At 41.3% G+C, this 23,244-nt stretch overlaps 1 protein-coding gene across 3 annotated transcripts in view; it reads right to left on the bottom strand.

The window, feature by feature from the left end:
- Window positions 1–23,244, bottom strand: part of LOC112564184 — a 66,024-nt gene that overhangs the window by 41,981 nt on the left and 799 nt on the right. For 2 of the 3 annotated variants that reach the window (XM_025238828.1, XM_025238829.1), the window contains exons 2-3: window positions 22,975–23,090; window positions 22,293–22,504 (exon numbers count right to left, since the gene is read on the bottom strand). The gene's annotated coding sequence lies outside the window, so the exon portion shown is untranslated. Of the gene's footprint in view, window positions 1–3,211; window positions 3,232–22,292; window positions 22,505–22,974; window positions 23,091–23,244 lie in introns of those variants that run through there. The other variant, XM_025238830.1, reaches the window with a different exon arrangement.

Below are 23,244 nucleotides of genomic sequence, written 5' to 3'. Positions count from 1 at the left end.
ACTGGCAGGACTGACGCACTCCTTCTCAGTTCCTCCATCACCACCCTCCATTCTCCTCTTCCTGTCTCTCTCTGGTCTGATCAATAAAAATCGTATTTATGCTCTCGCCTTTTATATCTTTCTCACACCTACATACACACATAAACACAAGCGCACGTACGCTCGCACGCATATAATATATTATATCTATATATGAAGCAAACGTGGTCATTTGTCTAGTTCCCTCTTATTCGGGACTTTGCCGTATCCGCATTCCACAGAGATATGTAATCGGAAAATGTAATACAAGTATTTAACAGAAAAAAAAGAGATTGATTGTGACACACACACACCAGAGTAGGCTCAAGGGAGAGCTAGAGAAGAGCAGATCAAATTAAATGAAGACAAAATAAAAATCAAGAACATTAACAAATCTCATTGGACATGAGCTATTAAACAGCAATAAAGACATATGCATCATCTGCTACTAGTTGTTTGCTGTCCTTGGTGATAATGTATTCATTGCAGACATATTGGCAGAAGTTTCTTCTGGTATAATGCGCTGTTTTTGACCAAACCTCTCAGAAAAAGTGATTTTTTCTGTAAAAGTAGGTCGCAACTACCGAAACTTATTTTATTTGCTTTAATGTTGGTGAAGTAGTTAACAACTGTGGAGGGGATCAGGAGGTGGGGCGCAGAAATTCCTTGTTTCCACGAGAAAGTAATGTCTGATTTTCCATCTGGGATGATTTTTACATCGCTTTAATTCAGTAATTTGACAATAGATAAATATGCACTTTTTCCGTAATTGGATTACAAAAATGTAACACATTACAATTTGTTTGGGGTTGATGCGAGTCATATTTTACTTTCCGGCTTAAAACTTATTTCTCATAGAGCATGGATATTCGGTATCTTAGAACGAGGTTGCCTAGTTTTTTAAAGGAATTTAATTTTGAGTCAAGCTGATTTGTGGTTTTTTAGTTTTTATTTTTGATTAGTTATTATTACTAATCTTCTTTTGCTAACGCTGGCGACAAAAAATGGCGTATTTGGTGCAGTTTTTACTGAGCACAAAAATGATTCCGATTCATTTTTAAAAATTCATAACTGTAATTCCTGGCTTACTAGCAAATATGCACCGAAGCAAACATTTGTCTAACAATAAGGCTAACTGTCACACTTTGTAAAAATGACAGGAAACAATACACTACTTAAAAAAAACTACTACAATAACATTTGAAATGTTTGTAACAATCTTCCTAAGAAGCAGTCCTTCCCAATCAATTCTAAAACACTGTCTTACCGAAGTCGAGCTTTATTTATTCTCGTCAAGATTAAAGGTTCCCATTCGCGAACTTAATCAATTTTATTCATTTAAATACTCAACAATAGAATGATCAAGAATCTGCACATTGACATTTTGTAGAATACACTCCAGGCCACAAAAGCAGACACAGAGAAAACAACCCACTTCACAATCATTGACAAATTAGAAGTCTGACAAGCATGCTCTCAGGAACCCGAAAGAAAGAAAATAAAGATGTAGAATAAAGATGTTTGAAAGCGAAAGGCAATTTTAATGCCGACAATGCATCGCGCTTCGCTGCAACTAGAGGCGCCCATGCTTTCCTGCAAATTTCCACGTCCACATTAATCGCTACATTTAGCTTGCTCTATTAGAGAAACACAGTTGGGGATTTAAAACTAACTGATGTTGTATGTAATTTTCTAACAATGTTTCGACGATAATTTATTTCTTAGTAAGCACTGCCGTTGTTTAGATGCCGTACATGTAGTGACAAGCCCACATCAAAATGTCAAGCTCATAGTTTGAGGCAAGATTCATATGAATACATAATTCTCCAAAATCGGTCAGTAAAGCGTATCTTCATTGGAATGAATGAGCATAATTATATGTAAGGATTGTTTCCATTGATGTGAGTTGTAACAACAATACCTTGCTCTTTGGCGATGTCCTCTTACTGTAGGCTGCAGGTGCACAATAAAACTCTGACTGAATGCTAGGCCTCTGTAACCCAGTCTAGCATGAAGCAGGCGATCTGATATTTCTGTTGTTTCTGCAAGCGCATTAGTTTATTTGTAAAAACCAAATTCTTACCAAGCATCCCTCTAAAATACGTCCGCAGTTTTTGTGGTAAGGTCGATGAAGGACTACCTTATGTGGGTAAACCCTTTTGCGAAGGAAAACAAGCTGACCCTGGTTGGTGACGGAGTCGAACCCATTTGACAACAAAAGTGTCGAGCGATGCAGAGGCTCGTTAGCACTTCGCTCAGCTGTTCATAGCAGTGCTCAGGCTCTCTAAATAATTAAGGAGACCCCGTTTGACCTCACTTAGAACACTGAGCTCTTGTGTCAGAAAGGTGCCGCAGAAGTCATTCAATAGCAAAACACAAAAACAAAAAACCGCACGGCCTCCATGAACCTGCCTAAAGCTTTAATTTAGACGAGATTGCAAGTAAATGGGTTTTTTAAACTGAAATTTTAAGCGTAAGCAATACCCTTCAAGCTTAACTTTCTACTTTACGTGCAGTCAAACCTTTTATTTACTCGGGAAATGTCAGACCTTTGTCTGCTGGTGGCTTGCCGTCCTGCTAAAGACAAACCAATACCTTTGCTGTAATTAGTGTTGCTGGAATATAAAAGGCCTTTGTTTCATCGTAGATTACAACGTCAATCACAAACACTGCCGAACAATCGGAACTTGTTTTTCAATTATTATTTTTTTCTTTACAGACACTACAGACAGTGGGCGTGCCGACCAGATCCTCAATCCACCAACTTGAATGGAAGGATTGTTTCCGCTGTCTGTGCAATCAGCACTTCTGGAACTGTACAAGCGCAAAGATGCATCCCACAGGAAGCGCCCATAAAAGACAGCGGCAGACTAGACAATCGTAATTTGGTTAGCGCCTGGACACGGGGGAAATGTTGAAGACAGATCACCCAGTGCGCCCAGGCGGCCGCCGCGACCTATTCATCACCAAGCCCAATTTAAACGAAGCAACAGTCTGCGCGCGCACACACACACGCACACGTACGCACACACGCACGAACCACCCTCAGCAATCCCTTTCCTGGTGTTTCTCCTTTCACGCAGTCTCCAACCACCTTCTCCCACTCCTCCAGACAACCATCGCTTACTATCCTTCGCGAAAGTTCTGGACAATTTTATCTTGTCCGACGGCGCTTGCTCTGGCCAGTACCTACCTGCAGCCATGTCGCAGAGAGCTGAGAGGGCTTCTGCAGGACTAATTGCAACTAGAGGTGATTACTACTCATGCTGACCTTGATATTCCCATAGGAAGATGCTAGTACGTTTGAAGTTTACGCTGGATGGCCATCTGTGTGTCTTCTTCCTCAAAAGCAAAGCGAAAAAAAAGTAAATAAAAAATAAAAAAGAAATAATCAACAGATCGGAAAGAAGGCACCGTACTCCTGATGATTAGAATGGTAAGTTTTGTCAATGCCAGAAATATGATTCCCTTTTATAAAAGTCATTCAAGTACATGGTTGAAAACAAGTGTATTTGTTTAATTTCCAATGATGAAGCATTCTCTCCAACAATATTTGCGTCGACTGAAAACATCTTCTTCTTTGTTTTATAATTTACTCGTATGTATCTTTTTTGATCACCTAGGAAAATTTTCGTCTTAAAATTAACATTGCAATTCAGTATAAGATTACTTTATCGATTCTCCAATAAAAGTTGTATTTTAATGTGTTGATGTCACAAATCTGAAAAGAACGAAAAAATGTGTAGATAAAATTATTTATTTCTTATAGGCAATATATTGCAAATTTACAAATGTATTATTTCTAAGATATTACACATTTGCAGGATGGTTATATTTAGTGAAACAAGGCACCATGCGAACTTGATGTAATATTCCAAAATTATTTCTTTGCAGCTTCAGAATTCCTTGCCTAGGTAACAAGCAGACGAAATATACAGTAAAGTGTATCAAGTGTCCCCTTTGAGAGTGCTGCCATCAAAGTAAATCCTATTTTCATCACATAACGAAGTGCATTCGACACAGTGTACACTGAGCTCTTAATCGGGCAAAGTGTCAAAGAGCAAACCTGTGATGTGCTCATAAATTCCATTATCTTGGCAAACAAGTTTGAACTTGGCTCAGCATGTTGACCTCAGTTCCAGTATACTGAAGGTTTTGTTTGTCTCAAGCCATTGCTTTCCAGCCACCTTCACACACAATTTGGCCAAACTTGGTCAAACACTCCACGAAATTTGTCTGGCTGAAGGGCCTTTCACTTCAGTACACAGTCCGAAGTACACCCAAAGTACTTAATGTACAATTTTGCAAGTTACCTCTGGACATGGTGCGTTCATTAGTCCATTGTGTGGTGACTCTAGTACAGACTACATCCACCACAGGCAAGAGTACTGACAGCGCTCACAACAGCAAACGAATGTTTCATCTTATTGCTGGAATAACAGACAAGAGGCAACAGAATTTGAAGAGCAGAAAAAGCTTTATTAATATCTTCCGATTCTGTGATTCTAATCTTGAAAAAAGATAGAATTCACTTTAACCAAAAGAGTCAAATCTCATGTTTAAAATGCTAAATGTATGTTTTTAGAATATTTTTTTACATTTCTCTGCTTGTGTAAAAACAAAAACAAGCAGTTCGTTTTAATTTTGTTATCGAGGCCCACAACATTCCTTTCTCTCCAACACTGTTTTTATTATTTTGTCTTTTCATTGTCCCTTTTTGTTGCCAATCGACTTTCAAGATTGTCCAGAAAGAAACGTTAGAATGGTGACGTGACTGGAATGACAAACGTTTTTAGGCTTTATTCCATTTTTTAGAATTACTCTCACAGCCGAGGCTGCTATGATGCCCAGGGTTCATTCTGCTGCATTTCGTCTCCATGACGAATTAAAAACAGAGCCAAAAGGCACGAAGCACGGCCGCCTGATCAGGAAGCCAAGCAGTATCGCCAGAACAGTGAGAGATTTCCTTCCGGTATTCAGACATTTTTTACCCCAGTAACGTATCACATTCTTCACTTAAAGACAGGACAGGAATGTTGGAAAATCGCATTTTTTACTGTGGCACCACGATTATATTGACAGACTTTCTTGGGCTTTGCATGATGCCTGTCAAGGGTAGCAAACCGAATTCTCCGTCTCTAGGGGTCTGTCCGTCTGTGTGTCCTTCCATTTGTCTGTGCGTTCCCTTGTTTGTGTGTTTGCCTTTCTATTTTTGCCCCTCCTCACTCTCTGCTTCCACCACTACCATCACAAGGCTTTGCTCAGATTCTATTCACGCATGGAAGTTATGAACTGTCTGCAGCTGAAGTCCTCGGGGTCGAAGAAAAACGAGGAAAGACAGAGTTGATCAAACTGTTTCTAGACTGGGGGAAACAAAAAAGAGACTTTTACACTAATCAGAATCACTTGATAAATAAATGAATTTAGTCTATTTCCTGAAATTAATATTAAAATTTTCAGAAAATAGAAACCCGTCTGTTCTGGAAGGGCAAATCTTCACGTATCAACATTCTCCATCGTGAGCAGCAAGGGGTTAATCCACCACCCAATGTCAGAACATGAATACATCTTACAAACATAATGAATCAACCTTACTGGAGTGTGTTCCTTCCTTCTCTACGGAAGTGTGTACATGTTCCAGAGGTCTGTCACTACTCGACCTCTCTGAGTGCATGCCAACAATTGAAGGCTTGTATTTCGGAACAGCGTTTTGGTTTGTTTTTCTTTTTCTTTTTCTCAGATTTTGGGAAACAAGTTTCTCGTAGTGAATTAAATTCGTTCAGTTAAACGAATTACTCTGGTGTGTCTTTGAGCACGCAAAGAATGTTGCAGCAATGCCAAGAAGACACTGAACTCTTAATAACCGCTCAGACATGTGTCACACAGTGCACAGACGGTTTGTTTGCAAATTATAATAAACATAAAACCCTTCGTGTTGCTTCTGCCTGACCTGTTTGGCACGACTTTGTTGCAATATTTGGATGGAATATGACTATAAGAGCATTACGACTTTAGAGAATAAAGGTTTCTTTTAATTTTGAAAAGTAAGCTCATTAATTTTGGTCTTTTTGTTGTGTCCCGAAAGATCAGTTGGTGTTGCTAAAGGGCGTTTCCTCGACTAGAGGTGAGTTGTATGCGCTGCACTCACATGATTACAATTGAACCAGCAGCTGTTGTTGTTGTTGTTGTTGTTGTTGTTGTTGTTGTTGTTGTTGTTGTTGTTGTTGTTGTTGTTGTTAATAATGCATTGAAGGACCCAGACACCACGCAGGTTACTCATTGGCTGACAGCTTGCAGGAAGATGTGGAACAAAAGCTAAGATGATATTTGACAAGATATTTGTGAAAACGGGATTTTCAGGCGAGACATGAAAGCTTCAAGAGTAGTTGCACAGATAGATACTAACTCCTGTGCAAAATGCATTTAAAATTCACCAAACCTAACAGAGGCCATATTGTGAGTGAAAGAGAAACACACATGTAGACAAGTGTCATTCACTTTCCTCTCTTGAGACAATCGATCTTTGATCAGCAAAGTGTATCGTTCTAGAAAAAGAATTGTTACCACAGAGCCCATCAGCTGCCTGAAGTGTAAGCACTCGCCCAATGGACTAATCTTGTCATCCTCCGGACATTCTATAAAACGCCAAACTTTAAAATATATGACAAGGAAACGCTTTATCGCTAAAAGCGAATAGTCTTGTATTCTGTAGAGCTCTTTGTGAATCATACTTTATTGTTGAATTCTGTCTTCTTATTTTCCAATACTTTCCTTCTTTCAGAGAATACAAGTCATTACAAGAGCAAGATGCAGATGCATAATTAGCGTAGTCCCCAAATCCCAAGATGGTCACCACTGCCCGAATGCACGTCGGAAGCCATTGCAACTCAAACAAGATTCACTTTCGTCCTTTCAACATTCTCTCGTGTCTTTTGAGGTCACCCTAAGACAAAGGAAGGCAAAAAACTTTTCTGCGAGGCCTATTCGGATCGAACGATATTTTCTTTAATGACATCCTTTCTGTGTCGTTGTCCTGCTCTAAAATGTAAATGTGTGCGCTGAGTATCCGCCATCAGTGAGCCCACGATCGTGCATATCCAAGTAGGGGTTAATGCGAGGTCAGTGAACGATTAAACTGTACATGTAGGGGAGGGTGCAAGGTAAACGTTTGTACCTCTTTTCCTCCAACGCTCTTTTATAAATCCCAACTATCTAGCTATCTTATTTTTTCCGTGTCCCTTTCGTTCGCTTGAGGCGGTCTGGTTGTGCAACGGTTGACGACTGTGATAAATACAGTAAGGCTGGGCTGTCTTCGTAGTGGGGGTTCAGATCTCGTCTCGGGCACGCTGGTTTTTTTTTTGTTTTCTATGCACGTGACACCTGTTTACAGGGTTGGCTGCTTTGCCACGATGTAGCTTTAGCTGCTGTCTCGGCATAAAATACCAATGCCCTCTCCCTTTCTTTCGCTTACCCTCCATAGATCCAACTTTATTCTTCCATAGCCTCTGCTTCTGTGTTGTGGAACTCTGCAAGTGAAGTTTCGATGAAGCCTCTTGTAAGCATTCCGACAAGAGCAATCAGATCAGATCTTGTCAAAGCGAAACTAGAGTCCAGCGGTTTCCTAACCTTAGGGTCTTGACACTGATACACAGGTTGAAATTCAACAAATGTACGTTTATCTAGAAAATACTAAATGACCCCTAGACTTTTTGAATTATTTTCCACCAATGCTACCATGGGATCCTTCAAACTTAATACTCAAATTCCATGAATATACCTACGCTGGTCGAGTTTAAAATATTCAGGTAGTGTTCTGTGGAATAGCATTCCATCACACCTTTAGCAAGTGCAATTCAGTCTCTATCAGTTCAAAACAGATCTCCTAAAACATTTATTACCAAAATCGTTGATTTCTTCACGGGCCTCCCATACAACATTGCTTACATAACTCATTACTAAAATTTTCTGTAATTGCACATTTTTGTACATATACTTTGATTTATTATTGTTTTATTTTGCCTTTTTTTTCTGGTAATGATGGGAATTGGTTTCTTTTCTTTTCTTTTTTTTTTTTTTTTTTGCATGATGTTCGAGGGCTAGACGTGAAAAAACATCAGCTTTGATCATTCTATTACCCTCGTTAATAAAGATTTGTCATTTATCTCTCGTGTATCTGCTATCTCTGTTCTGTCACTCTCCTATCCCTCTCTCCCTCTTTCCCCCCTCTCTCTCTCTCTCTTTCTTTCCTAGCGCAAAAACAAATTGTGAGATGTAACCTGATGTTCTTTCGAAACACGTACATCATCGGTGAAAATAAGCGAGAAAAAGTGAGAATAACCGAAAAAAAGGGAGAAATAAAAAGTCTTGGAGGCTTTAATTCACATCTGTGACAGACGTCATCCGGAATTCAGTCGATTTTCACACCTGCAAGCATTTGTCCTATTTCTGCAGGAAGTTTGAGAGTTCAGATTTCTTCTCCGTCTCATTAAAAAGACTGCCTGTGGAGGTTTTTTTTAACCAGTTTCTCTACAGAACGATCCTTTTCTACGCACCACATTCAGGTTATACCTCACAAAACTCCTCCGCTTCCCCTACAATCATCCTTCACTGTTGCTGTAATATTCACTCTCAATCTTTTCTTCTCTCCGTCCATTTCATTCGCTTTGTGTATATGTGTGTATGTGAAGAATGTGTGTGTGTTTGTCTATAACTGTTAACTTTTTATCTAATTTTTTGTCTCTCATTTTCCTTGTATTGATATCTTTATTTTTTCATCTCTGAATTTTTTTTATACTTTATTCCTTCCGTGTCTGAATCTCTTCTCCTCTCCCCCATCTCTCTCTCTCGCCACGAACACGGACACAGACCATTCATCTTATATAGGTGTGATGTGGCATACCTATAAAGCTAAAAACTGTTCTCACCAGCACGAATACAAATTTGAAAATCTATCTGTCTAGCCTCATCTTCATCTAACAAAAACTCCTCAACCTGAAAAAAAGATTTTGCGTCTTCGCTACTGTTAATTTAATTTTTTTTCTCTCTCTCTTTCTTTCTGTTCTCTGTTCATTACTTTGCTAGCTGTGCTTTCTTCGATTCAGCTTTGTCTTTTCTTTCCACCCACGCTGTTCACAAGCGTTCCAGTCCGTGCTTGCCAAACAATCAAACACTTGATTGACTTTAACTTTTTTTATCCCCACAAAAATTGAGTTTGGGCTGAGCTACACTGCATCGTGCGATTCACTTGCACGTGTTTATTTACGTTTCGATTCCTCAAATCATAATTCGTGCACTCCAGCTACTTCCTCTTGTTAAAGCCTTTTTCTTTTTTTTTCCTTTTTATTCATTCTTTAAACCGCTTGTCGATAATTAACACTCAGAAGCTGGGATTTCGATCAAAGTTTTCGAGAGCTCAGCTCTAAGCTGAGGACGTGGTCTGCAGATGTTTCTACCTCCAGAAATAGAAACTAATTATCAGAGCTCCTCCCTAACGCATATCATGTTCACTATCAACAAGCAAGCTAGTGTGTACGTGTGTACGTGCATCTGCACTAGCCATATTTTATATAGCTTAACCGATGGCAGATTTGTCCACGTGACATCAAAATTGCTCTTGAATCTGAATATCAATTCATCGATTATCGAGGCTATTTCTTTGCCATTTCTATTTATTATTACGGTCCATATAATGCATGGTTCTTATTATATATATTTTTATTTTTATTATAAGGGACAGGTGTAACGTTGTTGACAAATTTCTCTTTTGTATTTGTAATTTATAAACTCGCAGTTACATTGCTGCCGGTTCGAAGCTCCAAGGAGTAGTGTATTATGCTGAGTTCCTGCTACAGTGTCAGTTCATTGAACTTTAATGCTTATCACCTTTTGACATAGGCATCAAATGGGACATCTCCTTCTAAGGAAGTCTGTCTGTCAGTCAGATCGGGTTTGGACAATAATGTTAGGCCTAATCGCTGTTTGGCATCCCCATGTATCAAAGCAAAACGTCCTGCTCGCAGATTACTGTCATTGCTTGTTTCTAGGAAGTTCTTAACAGATATGTAATCACAGTGTCGGCAGCCGCTGTACAGCTTCTCTCAGTGTTTAGATGGGATATGTCATTTGAAGAATTAGGCTGCAGGCCCCATAGTACAGCACCATCCGACTGCTGCGGGAAAAACACTGCCTGCCACCAGAGACTGTTTCTATTGACTATTTCTGTTTCAATTGTCTCTGCTGCCACTCACCAGAAAATAACCTTTTTTTTTCTTTCTCCTTCCATCACACACATGAACCCACACAGGGGAAGAGCACTGATGTATATGTAGGAAGAGAGGAAACCCAAGTATAAAATAGACATTTCAGAAGACCATGGAAGGCAAGTCTGCGTCCGCTTCCCTCTTACCTTCATTGCATAGCCCCGTGTAAACCAGTTTATTAATAGAATGTAGAAAAAATACATCTGTACAAAGTGCAAGTGCATGATGTGACTAGGTAAGTAAAGTGCAAGTGTATACTATCACTGCAAGCTCGGTTTATATATGACCTTTACGCGCTCTATCGATATTCTGATCCCATAATTAGTCCAACACTTTTTTTTCATCTTTTTTGGAACGCTGGAAAGGAAGATTACAAGGGATTTTTACGCAAATTGAAATTCTGAGCACTCTGCACGTGCAATCACGCCTCGTCTGCGCAATTCTACGGTCCTAAAAGAAGAAAAAAACTTGCGCTAGCAAATGTCCATAAATCTTGCCCGCCCCTTCGTCTGTTGTTCATTCCAGTCTCCCACAGACACCTGTGCTCATTCTCCACGCCCGAAGAAGTCTCCTTCCCCTTAACAGAAGAGCCTCGTTCCCATTTAAACACACACACACAATCTCGCTCCTCATATTGCCTTCGTATCTCACCGTGGACGCATTTAGAATGTCTGCAGCAAAAGCACAGGGCTTAGGCACAAGAGGACTTTTTTCTTTTTCAGGACACTGATCAACATTCGGGTTCCTTCTTTTTTCTCCTTCATCCCTTCATTTCCAGACTGCTGAATCTTTAGCTCTGCGCTAATGTTTGTTTTCTGAGCGTGAAGGTTGCCGGTGACTATGCTGGAGAAGTTGGAATAAATGCCAAAAGTAAAAGCGTTCTCAGTGAAAGTGTGACTGCGGTCGATAGAACTGATCGCTGTGCCAGACAAAATCCTCTGATTGTGATCTCCAGCTAACTGGACTTTCCTGTAATCCATTTTTCTCCTCTGCCGTTCCCGATTTTGGCAAATGCAAATCAGAATCTATTTAAAGGGTCTGCTTTCCTGCTTGGTTTCACCTAAACTGCAACAAAACTCCATCGTCAGGGTCGGACCCTGCTAGACAAAACCACATCGATAGGGTCGGACCCAGCCGTTCAAAGCCACACCTGTTCAGGGTTGGACCCTACCATATATAGCTACATTCTCAGGACCAGACCCTGCCAGATACTTTGACATCCAGAAGACCAGAAGCCATCAGAGAAAGCCATGTGCTGTCAACAAGGGACTTACTCCTCCGTGGCATGGAGGGCTAGCGCCTGCGTGGACTGTTCCTCTGTACACGTGCCTGCATCTTGAGATGAACTGTTAGAGAGATTCGAAACTAGCCACCCATTTCAGGTTAATTAGAATCCCTTAAAAAGCAGATGCACAAAAGAAGAATGTTTCTTGTCGATTTCCTAGCTATTCTCATATGATGCAGGCAAGAGTTCGATAATTTAGACTGAGTTACTTTCTTCCCACAAGAGTGAGCATCCTTTCGCAGAACCCTAGACTGGCCTAGAGAATTCGTATTGATCCCCTCCACATACGAGGTGGAATGGTTTGTGTTTCTCAAACTGTAATCTACAAGACCTGTTCATGTAAAGTTTATGTCAAGTTGGTGTTCATCTGAAAGTATATACAGAGCTATCAACAAAGTTCCGAAATGTTGATACTCCCAGAGGTTCATCCCAACACCTTGTGTGTTCAACAGTGTCAGCTTTTCTTACTTGGGCCTCGCAAACCAATTAAAAATTTAAGATTACTTATTATGCAGAATATTTGAATGTCCACTTCAATAAAAGGGATTTGCTTTCCGTTTGATAAGAAATTTCAAAGCTTTGGTTAATCAAAGGGTGGCGTATAAACCAGGGGGAGTGGGGAGTGGGAATATAAGCTGCTGCGGAGGCAAGGATGTCAGCGTCGTTCACTGTCAGCCTCCCAAAAGCCGAGCATCTTCCTGTCACTGTCAACTCTTCCATGAAGTCTGTTAACACTGCGTATTGATGTAGAAACCTCTTTCAAGTTTCACACGAGGACAAATGGCTTCAAGTGTTCAATCCAAGCTCTTACGCACTAACCTTTTTGTCTCTCTTTAAATCATTCCTTCTGTCGTCAAGTAAGCTTCTATGTTTTTGTAACGAAAAAGAATGAAATTCAACATGAAAAAAATATATCTTCATTAAAAGAGCTTCTGTAACTTTATTATTCATTCATTTTATGTATCTAATATTTTTATTTTCCTATCCCTTTCTTTCCTTGATCGTTTCTGAATCTTTAAATTGCAATAATATTATTATTTCTGTTTCTTGTTTAACCAATATAAACTTCATGTTTTCACATTATCTGTCCTCTATTCTTTCCTCTCACCTTCCGGGTCTGCTTCACTTTTCTGTTTCTTTTCTTTCCTTGCCAGACTTTCGTAAATTTTCACTCTTATGCGTTAATCGGTTTTTTTTTTCAGCAGCATTCTAGATCACCTGATGCTATTTATTTGTCTTATTTTTGAGCCCTGGAAACGTGGGAATCAAAAAATAAGCAAAATAAGTTTTTTTAAACGTTCAAACCACCTTTCTCATAATGCTAGTCTTTTTCACACCCTTCCTTTTGCAACATTATGTTACTCTCTGCTCTTGTTCTCGTTATTTGGTTTCTCTTTGTGTTTTCTGTATTTGATTTGATTCTTCGTTTAGTGTGGTTGTTAATTCTTTTATAGTTCATAGGTTGTTGCTTCTTTGTCTTCCTGTCCCTCGTAGGCTGTCCATGTTTCGTTCTTGTTCTTAAGCGCTAATTGCTGTTCTGTTTACAATGACCTTACCGAAGCTATGTGTCGCTAGAGAAACTCCAGTAGTCTGCAAGTGAAGGAATAGGATCACTGTACAGGAATTAGTATTTAGATCGACTTGAGACAGCAACTTGATTACCATTGGCTTTTAACAAGTAATGTTAAGCATCTCCTTAGCCTACCTAACAATCAGTGGCTAGAATGTCCTCAAGAGCTGTACAAATGTTCTGAGAGTGCTTCGTTACAAAGACCGCAACCCTCGCCAGTGATCTCATTGCCAGACACAAGGACCGGGCTCTGAATTCGGAGGAAACACGGTCTGAGTAGGGGGTGACACTGTAGCCATCACATTAGTCCTCATTCTGCTCGGTCAGCTCTCCACCCTGGTCATCGTCGTCAATAGTCCACGCCACACTGGACTTGCAACCACAGGTCTCTGGAATCCTGTCTGTCAAATAGACAGTCTTGGTGCTTGTGACCGACAGTATAGTGCACGCGCTTGTGTATGTGCGTATGTATGTGTGCGCGCATATATATGTGTGTGAGATAGCCCAACCCTATGTCTTTTCTGCCCTTTCTCCCGTGTTATTCGCTTCGTGGGCCACGTGACTGACAGCCCTGCTGCATTTATGGGTGAAAGTTCCATGGTAGCACTTCGTTAAAACTCTGAGAATATCTAGAAAATGATAAAATTGGTTTCAGTCGCCGTCCTCTTTCCGGATAACCCCGCGTGTTTAATCAAACGGAAGTGCCTCCTCGAGACTCGGATGACTCGAACAATGGTGTCGTTCTTTTCAGCGGCTCCTCATTATGCAGCCTGAAAATAGGAACCGGAAAAAGGCTCCCCTCCTCCAGGAAAATGGACTTTCAGCTTGGATATCTGAATCATCACTGTCATGGATCGGGAACGGATGTTTTATAGGATGCTCCCATCCACACACACCCACTCCCACTTACTTTCCCTGTCCCCGCCACCTATAACCCTTCTTATCTCTCTCCTTCTTCACAGAAGGTAAAAAAAAAAGTTTTCAGAATGAAATCTCGGATGATGTAAATAACGACGCTTAGGAACTCAAGCGTTTCACAAATTGAAAGCTTCACTGATGATGTCTTTTTAAGGACCAATAGATTGTCTGTGGTTTTACATTTGCTAGCCACGGAAAAAGAAAATTTGTTCACGTGTCATTCACTGCCTTCTGTGGTGTATGGCCATCGCTGCAGTGTTGTTATGAAACGTGTCGCCTCAGTGAGAATTGCCTGACAACTACGTTTTTCGTCTTCTAAGTTATCTGGTGGATGTATTAGGCAGAATGACTGTTCTTGCGCTTAAGTTGTTTCCCTTTGTTTGAGGGTGAATACCCTTTGACACTTAGGAGGTAAGAAGGTAGGAGTGGTCGTAGGGAGGGGTAACTTAAGTGGCTCAACGTGTCTAGGGGACGGTATATGGAAGGCGGAACACAAAACTCTGCTTCCGCCGCGTTTACCTCCCCTGATAAATCAGGCATGCGTTTTCGATGGACAACTGAGATAGAAAAAATGTTCCAGCCACAGGCCTGACCAGGCACTTAGACCGTTTTGGGAATGTTTGATTATCATGCACAAACACTGTGGAACTGTCTAAGCCTATACCGTGCTAACTAAAGGCGAGGGAGCGTCAAGCCAAAAAAGTCTATGTCTGAGTATCTGTGTCAGGCTTCAGTGTTCGCATGGAACTTCTATCTTAGCGTTGATGATTTTTTTTTTCTTAAAAAGCCAGCTTGCAAAAACAAATTAATTGAAAAGACATCGCAGGATCGAGGGAAATAAAATCAAAACGAGCATGGCCAGGTAGATGTTTTCTGATATCATGAGACAAATTTCTGGAAAGTAACACTTGCAGGAAGGTTTGCCACTATCGTCTGGTAACCATCAGCCTATAATTTTCTTGCTCCGCGCTGCCTGAAGACTTACCACAAAGTCTTTTCGTCATTTCTTTCCCACAAATAAACCCAACAGGAACACTTTGGCAGCGACCTGACCGAGCAATGAAGCACCAAGACGCCTTCTTCCTGACATTCCCTTTTGCTAGCCTAGCGATTTTGCCAGCAAGCATATCAAAAGAAAGCATGCAACGATTGTCCGTACATTTTAACTAAATTTCTTCTTATTTGTTTTTTCATTTTTCCTTCCTTCCTTTCTTTCTTGTGTTCTTCAATTTTTTTCTTCTTCCCTACGTTTTTCTCTTTTCTGCATCCTTTTCTTTTTCCTTGACAAGCACAGTCCCTGTAGATGATATTAAAAAAATTCAGGACAACAAATGGTGAGGACTACAGGGACCGTTCCATCGGTGATAAGCTCATGAATGAAGCTCACATCGCTCTGGGAGTGTGAGAGGATGGCCACCATAGACCAACTGTCAGCTGCTGGATAATTTCCATGCATTGTGCTGGTGACGAGACCATACCACGTAGAAAGCTAGGGTTTCCTGTCTCAGACGGTCGCCCTTTCAAGTCTTTGATCCGATGCCATTAATCTTATCCTTTCTGCCATCTAGAAGAAGAAATATGGTTCCTTTGTATAGCTTCGGCCAATTGCTCTTTTTATTCTCCAACAGCTGTGTCGTTAATCCACTGCTCTTAATTATAGTGATAATTTGTTTCTTGGCGAAGCGACAAATGAGACATTTGGAAAACCTGTGCCTCCCTGTTTCTATCAGACTTTCTCACTTTGCTCCCTTTCCCCTCTTGCCATCGCCCTAACCCCCGACACACACACTTTTTTTCCTTCTCACATCGGTGGTTCTGGATTCTCTAACCGCCTGAAACGGCAAAGTGTTTACATTTCACTTGTCAAATCGCTTTGCCATCCTCGATTGATGTACTTCCGTCCTGCTCAGCTTGCAAATACAACCCCCCTTTCTGCTACTTTCACCCGGTTTCTCTCACTCACGCTGTCCTAGTCCCTCTCTCTTCCTTCCCCTCCACCCGCCTCCATTTCAAACACGACGCCGACTCAAACGAGCTCCAGAGCCAATTGTCGCCTGGGTTTGGGCAACCAGGAGGATGCTGGAAGATAGAGACGAGCCGTGTGTCAAGGACATTGGGAGTTTGAGGCGCCTGGAGGTGACTGGAGGAGACTGGAGCAGCCTGTCAGCCAGGTTGACAGAAGCCATACATATGGCGGTAGACTTATTTTCCCCAAGCCTGTCTCTGTCTCTGGGGTGTTCATTATGAACTGACTGGCAGCTGGGCGGAATGATAGGTCCCAGCTTTGTGTCGATGGATGTCGCGTTGTAGTGTTTCAGCGAGATTTCCTTTCTTGTAAACAAGGCATAGATTCTTCTTTAATGTTATTTTTTTGGTTGGTTTGTTTATTTATTTTGTTAGTTTGTCTCTTTGTTCATTTTTCTGAGTATTGGTCTGTTTGTTTGTTTGTTTGTTTGTTTGTTTGTTTGTTTGTTTGTTGGTTGGTTGGTCGTTGGGAGGATCGGTTGTGTTTACTTTTCACAGGAAGAGACACAAAGCCAAACATTCTTCCAGTGTGATTTAGTAATTAGTCTGCTAACATGCAAGAAGAGGATTTTTGGCGGGGTAGGAAGGGGCTTTAGCTTTATCTCAGGATTGTGTCGGCTGTGCTTTCCTTGTCTTGAAGAATGCCATACAGAGAATAAACCCACAACGGGAGGTGGTGGGAGGGAGCTGGAATATCAGGTGAGAAGACGAAAGAGTAACGAGATAAAACGAGTGGGGGATAAAAGACAAGCATGAAAATGGACAGGCAGGAAAGCAAGCAGACGGGGACACTAAGACACGGAAGCCGAGTGGTCAGAACGCTGACGTCCAAACCGAGAGGCGGGCCAGTTCGATACCAGCTGTCGGAAGTGGTACCTAGCTTCAAAAAGGGTTGGGGAAGTAAGACAACGAGGGGGAGGAGATGGGCACCGCACTCACATAAAGCTAGCTCCAAGAATAGTGAGGTCTCTAACAGCGCACTTCCTAAGGGTATAGCACAACCTTTACCTTTTAAAACACGGCAGTATTATGGGAACCGTGATATATGAAAGTGAGCAGCATAATGGGGACCGTGGTATATCAAAGTGAAACGGGGACAGTGGCCACGACAGCGAGACTGGGACAGTATGATGAAACAGTAAGACACGATTATAAGACGGGTACAGTCACACACGAGAGTAATGCGTTAAATATCAATTCGTATCTTAAAGTTATGAAAATTGCAATCTCGCTGATACATTAGCTGCTTTTATCAATCAGTTCGCAATCCCCTCAATAGGTCAAGTTGTTGTTGTTATCATTATTTAAAGGGAAATGTGCTTCTATCTATAGGCGATTTCCCAGGATATGTGGGACGCTATGACACGGAATTTGTGAGGAAATATGTGTGGACTTTTTTTGGAGGGGGGGGGGCAATATGGAGGAGTGAAGGATGAATGAAAGCGATGAACGATAAGCTAGAGTAGGTGTGGAAAGGTCGCTACTCCTTGACGCCGCAGGTGTTGTTTACTGTTGCTGGTGCCCTCGTTTCCTGTTGTTGTCTCAGTGAGGTGCTGTCACCACACCTGCTCGTAGGAGGGTCTTTAAATCTAGTCAGGTACTCTTCCCTAAGCCTCATTATCGCTACTTTGGCTTTGTGTGACCTATCTGATTTGAGGAAATGCAGAGTATTACTAGCTTGGCCATCAAACAGTGTCACGGTTTCTTTACCTTCGCTTTTGTATTTCTCTACCCATCTGATTTTATGGCTGGTTTTATGGCTATTCTTCTCTCTTCTTGCGAAATAGTAATGACTTTATGATTTGTACTTTTGTTTACTGCCAGTCGAGTTGGTTTACCAACTTCTTTATTCCCTTCTGATATGGGAGGGTTAAGGTTATGGTTAGCTGTCTCTATGGCTTGTCTCAGCTCAGCTGTGAGGATTGAGGTAAGCTTCGGGAGTCTGATGACAATGACAGTTCTTTATTAAAGAGAGGTAAAATAAGCAAGAAAATGCTTTTTTACCATTTAGCCCTCACCGTTGAAGATGGACAAGATGTCAGGAGAGTCAACTCCAAGTCCGGTCGCTTATGTCTTTGGATCATGAGATCCGTCAGTATATCGGACGGTATATATATATCGTATAGTCTTTGTGGATGATGTTTAGTTTGAGCCTTGTTTTTGGTGTGATTCGGTCCTGGTGTTCTTCTCTGTTGTATTTAGTAAAGTCTTCCTCTCCCTTCGTGTTTTCTATATGTTGGATGTGTTGTTGGATAGAGGGTTGTGGCGTTCTGTGTCTGTGGGGCCGCAAGTAAATCGGTCGGACTGGGTGTTCTGGTGGGAGACTCTGCATCTTGTAGTAGTAGCTGGCTGTCATGTTCTTGATTATCAATTCTGTAGATATCTGTCCTCCCTCAGCCAGCATTTCAGGTTTGGTGTGTATGAAGGACTCCCAACAGCGCTTTTAGCCCCCTGGCCTCCAGTGACTGAAGCTTTTCTATTTGGTTTCATCTTAGATGGACTAGAAATGGAGCCTTCTTCAAAGAAAATAAAAGCAACAACAAACGGTTGCCTCGAAGTCATTAGCTAGCATCCAAGTCCAACTGGTTGACCATCCAGTGTGGAATGATCCTTCACAACATTTGTCTACGTTTCCTGGAAGCCACCCCTCAAGTTTAGCTCAAGTGTATCTGTACTCATACAACCGTCTTCCTTTTGTTGTCTTGCTTTATTTTCCACACTGTTAACCCATCTGACCTTAACGTTCTTTCTTCCTAATTTTAAGGTGTAACGGGTACACTTTTTTAATGATTGGATAAAGTTCAGCGCAAAAGACTGTCGTCCAAAATCTTGATAGGGAATATCTACTAAGAGTTTTGGAAATAGTATCTTTACGCAGTAAAAAAAAAAAAGTTTGTATTCCACGAGAACCTTAACATAAGTCTGTCAAGACAGAGATATTCCAAAGACCACATCTGAAAGGAGCAAACCAATGCGCTAGACATCGGGAAATAGCCTACAGATAAAATCCTTCCTATGGGATTTTACGTTTCCATTCTTCGCTTTCGTATTGAAACGGTTTGAACCAGAAGAATGTCCTGCCGCTGCCTGTGTTGCCCAGCGAGGAAAGTCTGACGGCCCTGCGACAGTCCGATGCCTTCGTCTGACAGACAGTTCGTGAGGTGGCCAGCTCCCTAGACAAAATATTTACATGAGACGTCCCGGGCGCCGAGGTTATCAGTTCATCGTTTCCTAGTCTGCCAATTTCTCTTATATCCCTTACCTTCCTGGCGGCTTCTGATGGAATTCTGCTAAAGAAATCACCCTGCTCCAGTGCTGACAATCTGCTGGCATTTAGGGACAGGTCTGGTGGGGATGGTGGACAAATCGCACTGGCTAACAACAACCTAAGGGCACACCCTTCTCTGTCCTGTAGTTCGTGTCTGGCCACTGTACTTTGCAATGATTTATTCTTCTATTTATCGTGGTCCTCGATCTCTCTTTCTCTCACACACAAACTATATATATATAGTTGCCTCCCACCACCACTGAGATGTTTTCACATTCTCTGTTCCATGTCCTTTCTGACTGTTTTTGTTGTTTACTTTCTCTCTTTTTTTTGTATTTTCTCCAGTGTGGTGCCCAGTGGGATACTGTGAAGTCTTTTTTCAGATCCCGATATTTAAGTTTTTGCAACACCTTCTTCAAGATCTACTCATGTTCTCACAAAAAGGCACATACGTGCACCTCCTCCCCCCACACATACAAATATATGAATTACATATACATATATGCAAACACAGAAACAGAAGAGACACACACATAGTCTATATATATAGAGAGAGATGGGGTCAAAGGCGGAGAGTGACAAACCTGTTCTAGAGTTGTCTGCGTCCCGCTGTCCAAACGGTTCCTTGTCTAGACGCCCTGCCTGTCAAAATGTTTTTTGATCAAATATTGTCACTTAAAGGAACGTTTTGTAAGCTTGCGCTCTTCGCCTTGTGCTGGTGGCTGGGGCGTTCTGGGTGAGAAAAATCGGTTTCTTAAGTTCTACAGATGTGATTGAAGAAAAATAAAATGTGTGAGGAGTGTCAGCTGTGCGGAAACTTTTCCCAAGACCATCCCTTAGATCTCTATTAGTCTCAAAGAGCTCGCCATTTTCAAGTTCCTGAGGATGTTTGCTTATTGAACGCCACGCCTTGAAGACTGTGTCTTCATCAATGTCTTTGGGGAAGCGTTTGCTACTAGGTTTATACTTGAAATCATCTATGATCGCTTTATTTGTCCCAGTCATTTGAATTCAGTGGACATCAAACAGCCTTCTACATTAAACTGTTTTGTCCCGGAATGGACTGATAGCGAATCCGCAATAGTGAGCGAATCAGTATTAAGAGAGTTTGTGAGCCTAAGATAGGACTGAAGATGCTGAAATATAGACTCCTACGCTCGTTACCCAACTCAAGATACTGTCTCACTGGCCGGCAGACTGCTAGTCCCGTCGAAATTGGTCTGTTATCATGTAATCGTGCAATTATTTCCTCATTTACATACACCCTCTCCCAACCCATACACATACAAAGCGTGCATCTTATTCATGGGTAAGCAGCGAAAAAAACTGAGCTGATGCCACTGCTTGCTGGATGCGCAAGCATATGTGTGTGTGTGAGAGAGAGAGAGAATGGGCGTAGTGTTTGTGTGTGTGTGCGCGCGCGATAGTGGATGGGGTGTGGTATGTGTGAAGTTTAGAGTTTGTGTCGTTGTATGTAGGTACAGTACGTAGCCATCATACCTTTATTAAGACTGGCATCAAGTAGCTCTTAAAGAAGCCATTGTTAGATATATGTCAGTGGTCTTGTTATTTTCCAACTAAACTTCGTCAAGATGCACGTTTTCAAAATCTCGGTGAATGCCCCCCGTCCCATGTAGAGGAGTTTTATGTATCACCGTGATACTAAAGCTCGGATCGGCGAAATCACAAAGATCCGCAAATATGGCTAACAAAGAAAGTGTGCGTGTGTGTGCGTCTGCGTGCGCATGCATGCATATTAGCATAAAAGTTTGATTGTGTCCACGGTTAGACCAAAGAAAGTCATGAGAATTGATTGTTCTTTGTTTATAATGTGAATAAAGCCAGCTGTAAATTATTATTATTGTATTTTATTTAGGAACCATTATCAGCTTCTTTTTCTTTTTCTTTTTTTTTTTTTTCTTTTTTTTTTTTTGAAGATTTTCTTGCCTCAATTTGTCTTGCACGTTCACTTTGTCATGAAAAATGCCTGACATTTGCTTCAAAAATGTAATATCTTTGGTTACTTCATGTTATAAAATGCTTTATGGAATTTTTTTTTAATAATGGAATAGCAGAATTGCACTAATTTTAAAAAATCTTCACCCTCAAGCCCTCAAAAGGAACACAGCCCGTTATGAAAACTGCATGCCTGTACAGAGCCACGTACACACCTGGCAAAACAAGAAGTGTATAAAATGACGCATGTACAGACCTACAGACACATCCCATGCACGTACACGCAGGCAGACTGGCAAACATTCCGAGGCTTATATACACGGACCTCGTACAGCCAGATCGGTAGCAAAACCGCCTTTTGCATTATTGATTGTCGATATTCAATTTTCTGCAAGTTAGTTTTTACGTTTTTGAGATGCCAGCAGTGACACATTCATTCGTCTGACACTAACTGACAAGAATACCGAAAGTATCCAATTGCGTCAGCGTCGTCTGCTGCAGACGCTGCGGGGTCAAGAGGTTATGGAAGGTCTACGGGCACGTCAAACTTGGCATTTGATTTCCTCTTTCCAAAAGCTATGTTGCTGTGATAAGGGGAGTGAGGAGTGGGTCAGGGGTTCACAGACTACATTTGTTGTGGGCAAATATGTATTCCCCGTGTCACGTCTGTATAAACAAGACATTCTCCAAATCCCTTTAAACTAGCCTCAAAACATATCAACAACAAACAAATTTTATTTGCCTTTCATATTTTCCGCAGACGGTGGTGCTCTGACTCTGGATGACCTCTCTAACTTCACAAACAAGACAGTAAAGAATGAATATGTGACAGCTTCATCTACTTCCGACATCTCTCGGTCAAGAGGTTGCGCATCCCCTGTTCGTGTACGTATGTGTTTGCGTGGATTACAAGTACTGCGCCTGACAGGAGACAGAACAGTATATTCAAGTTTCCCAGTCATATAGTACTTAAAAGAAACGGAAAACACTTACCTGGAAAAATAGATGGTCGGCCTGTAGCTATCCGCCGAACGCTCTCACGAATCACAGCACGACATTCTGCTAAAGAGCCGTCTGCCGGAATAGTCAGACCACAGTCACGAAAGACGCTCAACCTGGGGCTGTTTCCATGACTCGGACGTATCTAGATATCCTGGAATTAATTTACCTCCAGTCCTCGGCTACGGAGTATGCTGAATCGGTAGCTATGGAGAAAACGCAAGGCAAAGCTATAGTTTTGGTTGGTATTAAGGTAAGCAGCCGTTTCATCCGACCCATAGCTACTCGCGAGTCAAGTTTAGTCCCGTTCCTAAGATGAGGTCAGGTAAGCTGCTAGGTCATTTCTAAAGTTCACGCACTTCCGGTGGAACGTGGACGTGACGTCGTATGGTTTTATTGTTTTAAGGAATATGCTGGACGACACTGCACTAATGGCTTCCAGTTTCCTTTTTTGTGAGAAGTAAGGCTATTTTAAAAAGCATCCACATATTTTTGGACCCCGTAAGTGGAAACAGAAAAAAATTGCTTTTTGACATTTGGTTATTTCCAAGTTCAAGCTATGACATCAAGCGATTCAAGCAATATGCAAATTAACTTATACTTATAGCATGCCGCAAAAGAAAGAACAGCACAGAAATGGTTTGTTAAGCTTTGATGGAGGAAATGCACCACTTACCGTGCGTCTCTGATGATGTAAAAACGATCTTTAAGGAACTTTCGGAGCTAACTTCACGCAGATATAGCAGAAGACCTCACCATCTCAATAATACCGTGGATAGTCGCCTGAATGCACTGGGGAAAGTGAGAAATTTAGACCAACGGGCATTTCACGGACTGACGGTGGGACTGTAGTATAGCACTTTACACCACTATTTAAAGGTTGCTCAAAGCACTTGACAAAAGAGATAAACATACAAAAAGAATACTAAATACGGTCTCAAAACAA

This window comes from Pomacea canaliculata, linkage group LG5 (genome assembly GCF_003073045.1).
Source record: "Pomacea canaliculata isolate SZHN2017 linkage group LG5, ASM307304v1, whole genome shotgun sequence".
Classification (NCBI taxonomy): Eukaryota; Metazoa; Mollusca; class Gastropoda; order Architaenioglossa; family Ampullariidae; genus Pomacea; species Pomacea canaliculata.
Note: the sequence above shows the minus strand (reverse complement) of the source record. Positions and strands in the feature narration are given on the sequence as shown.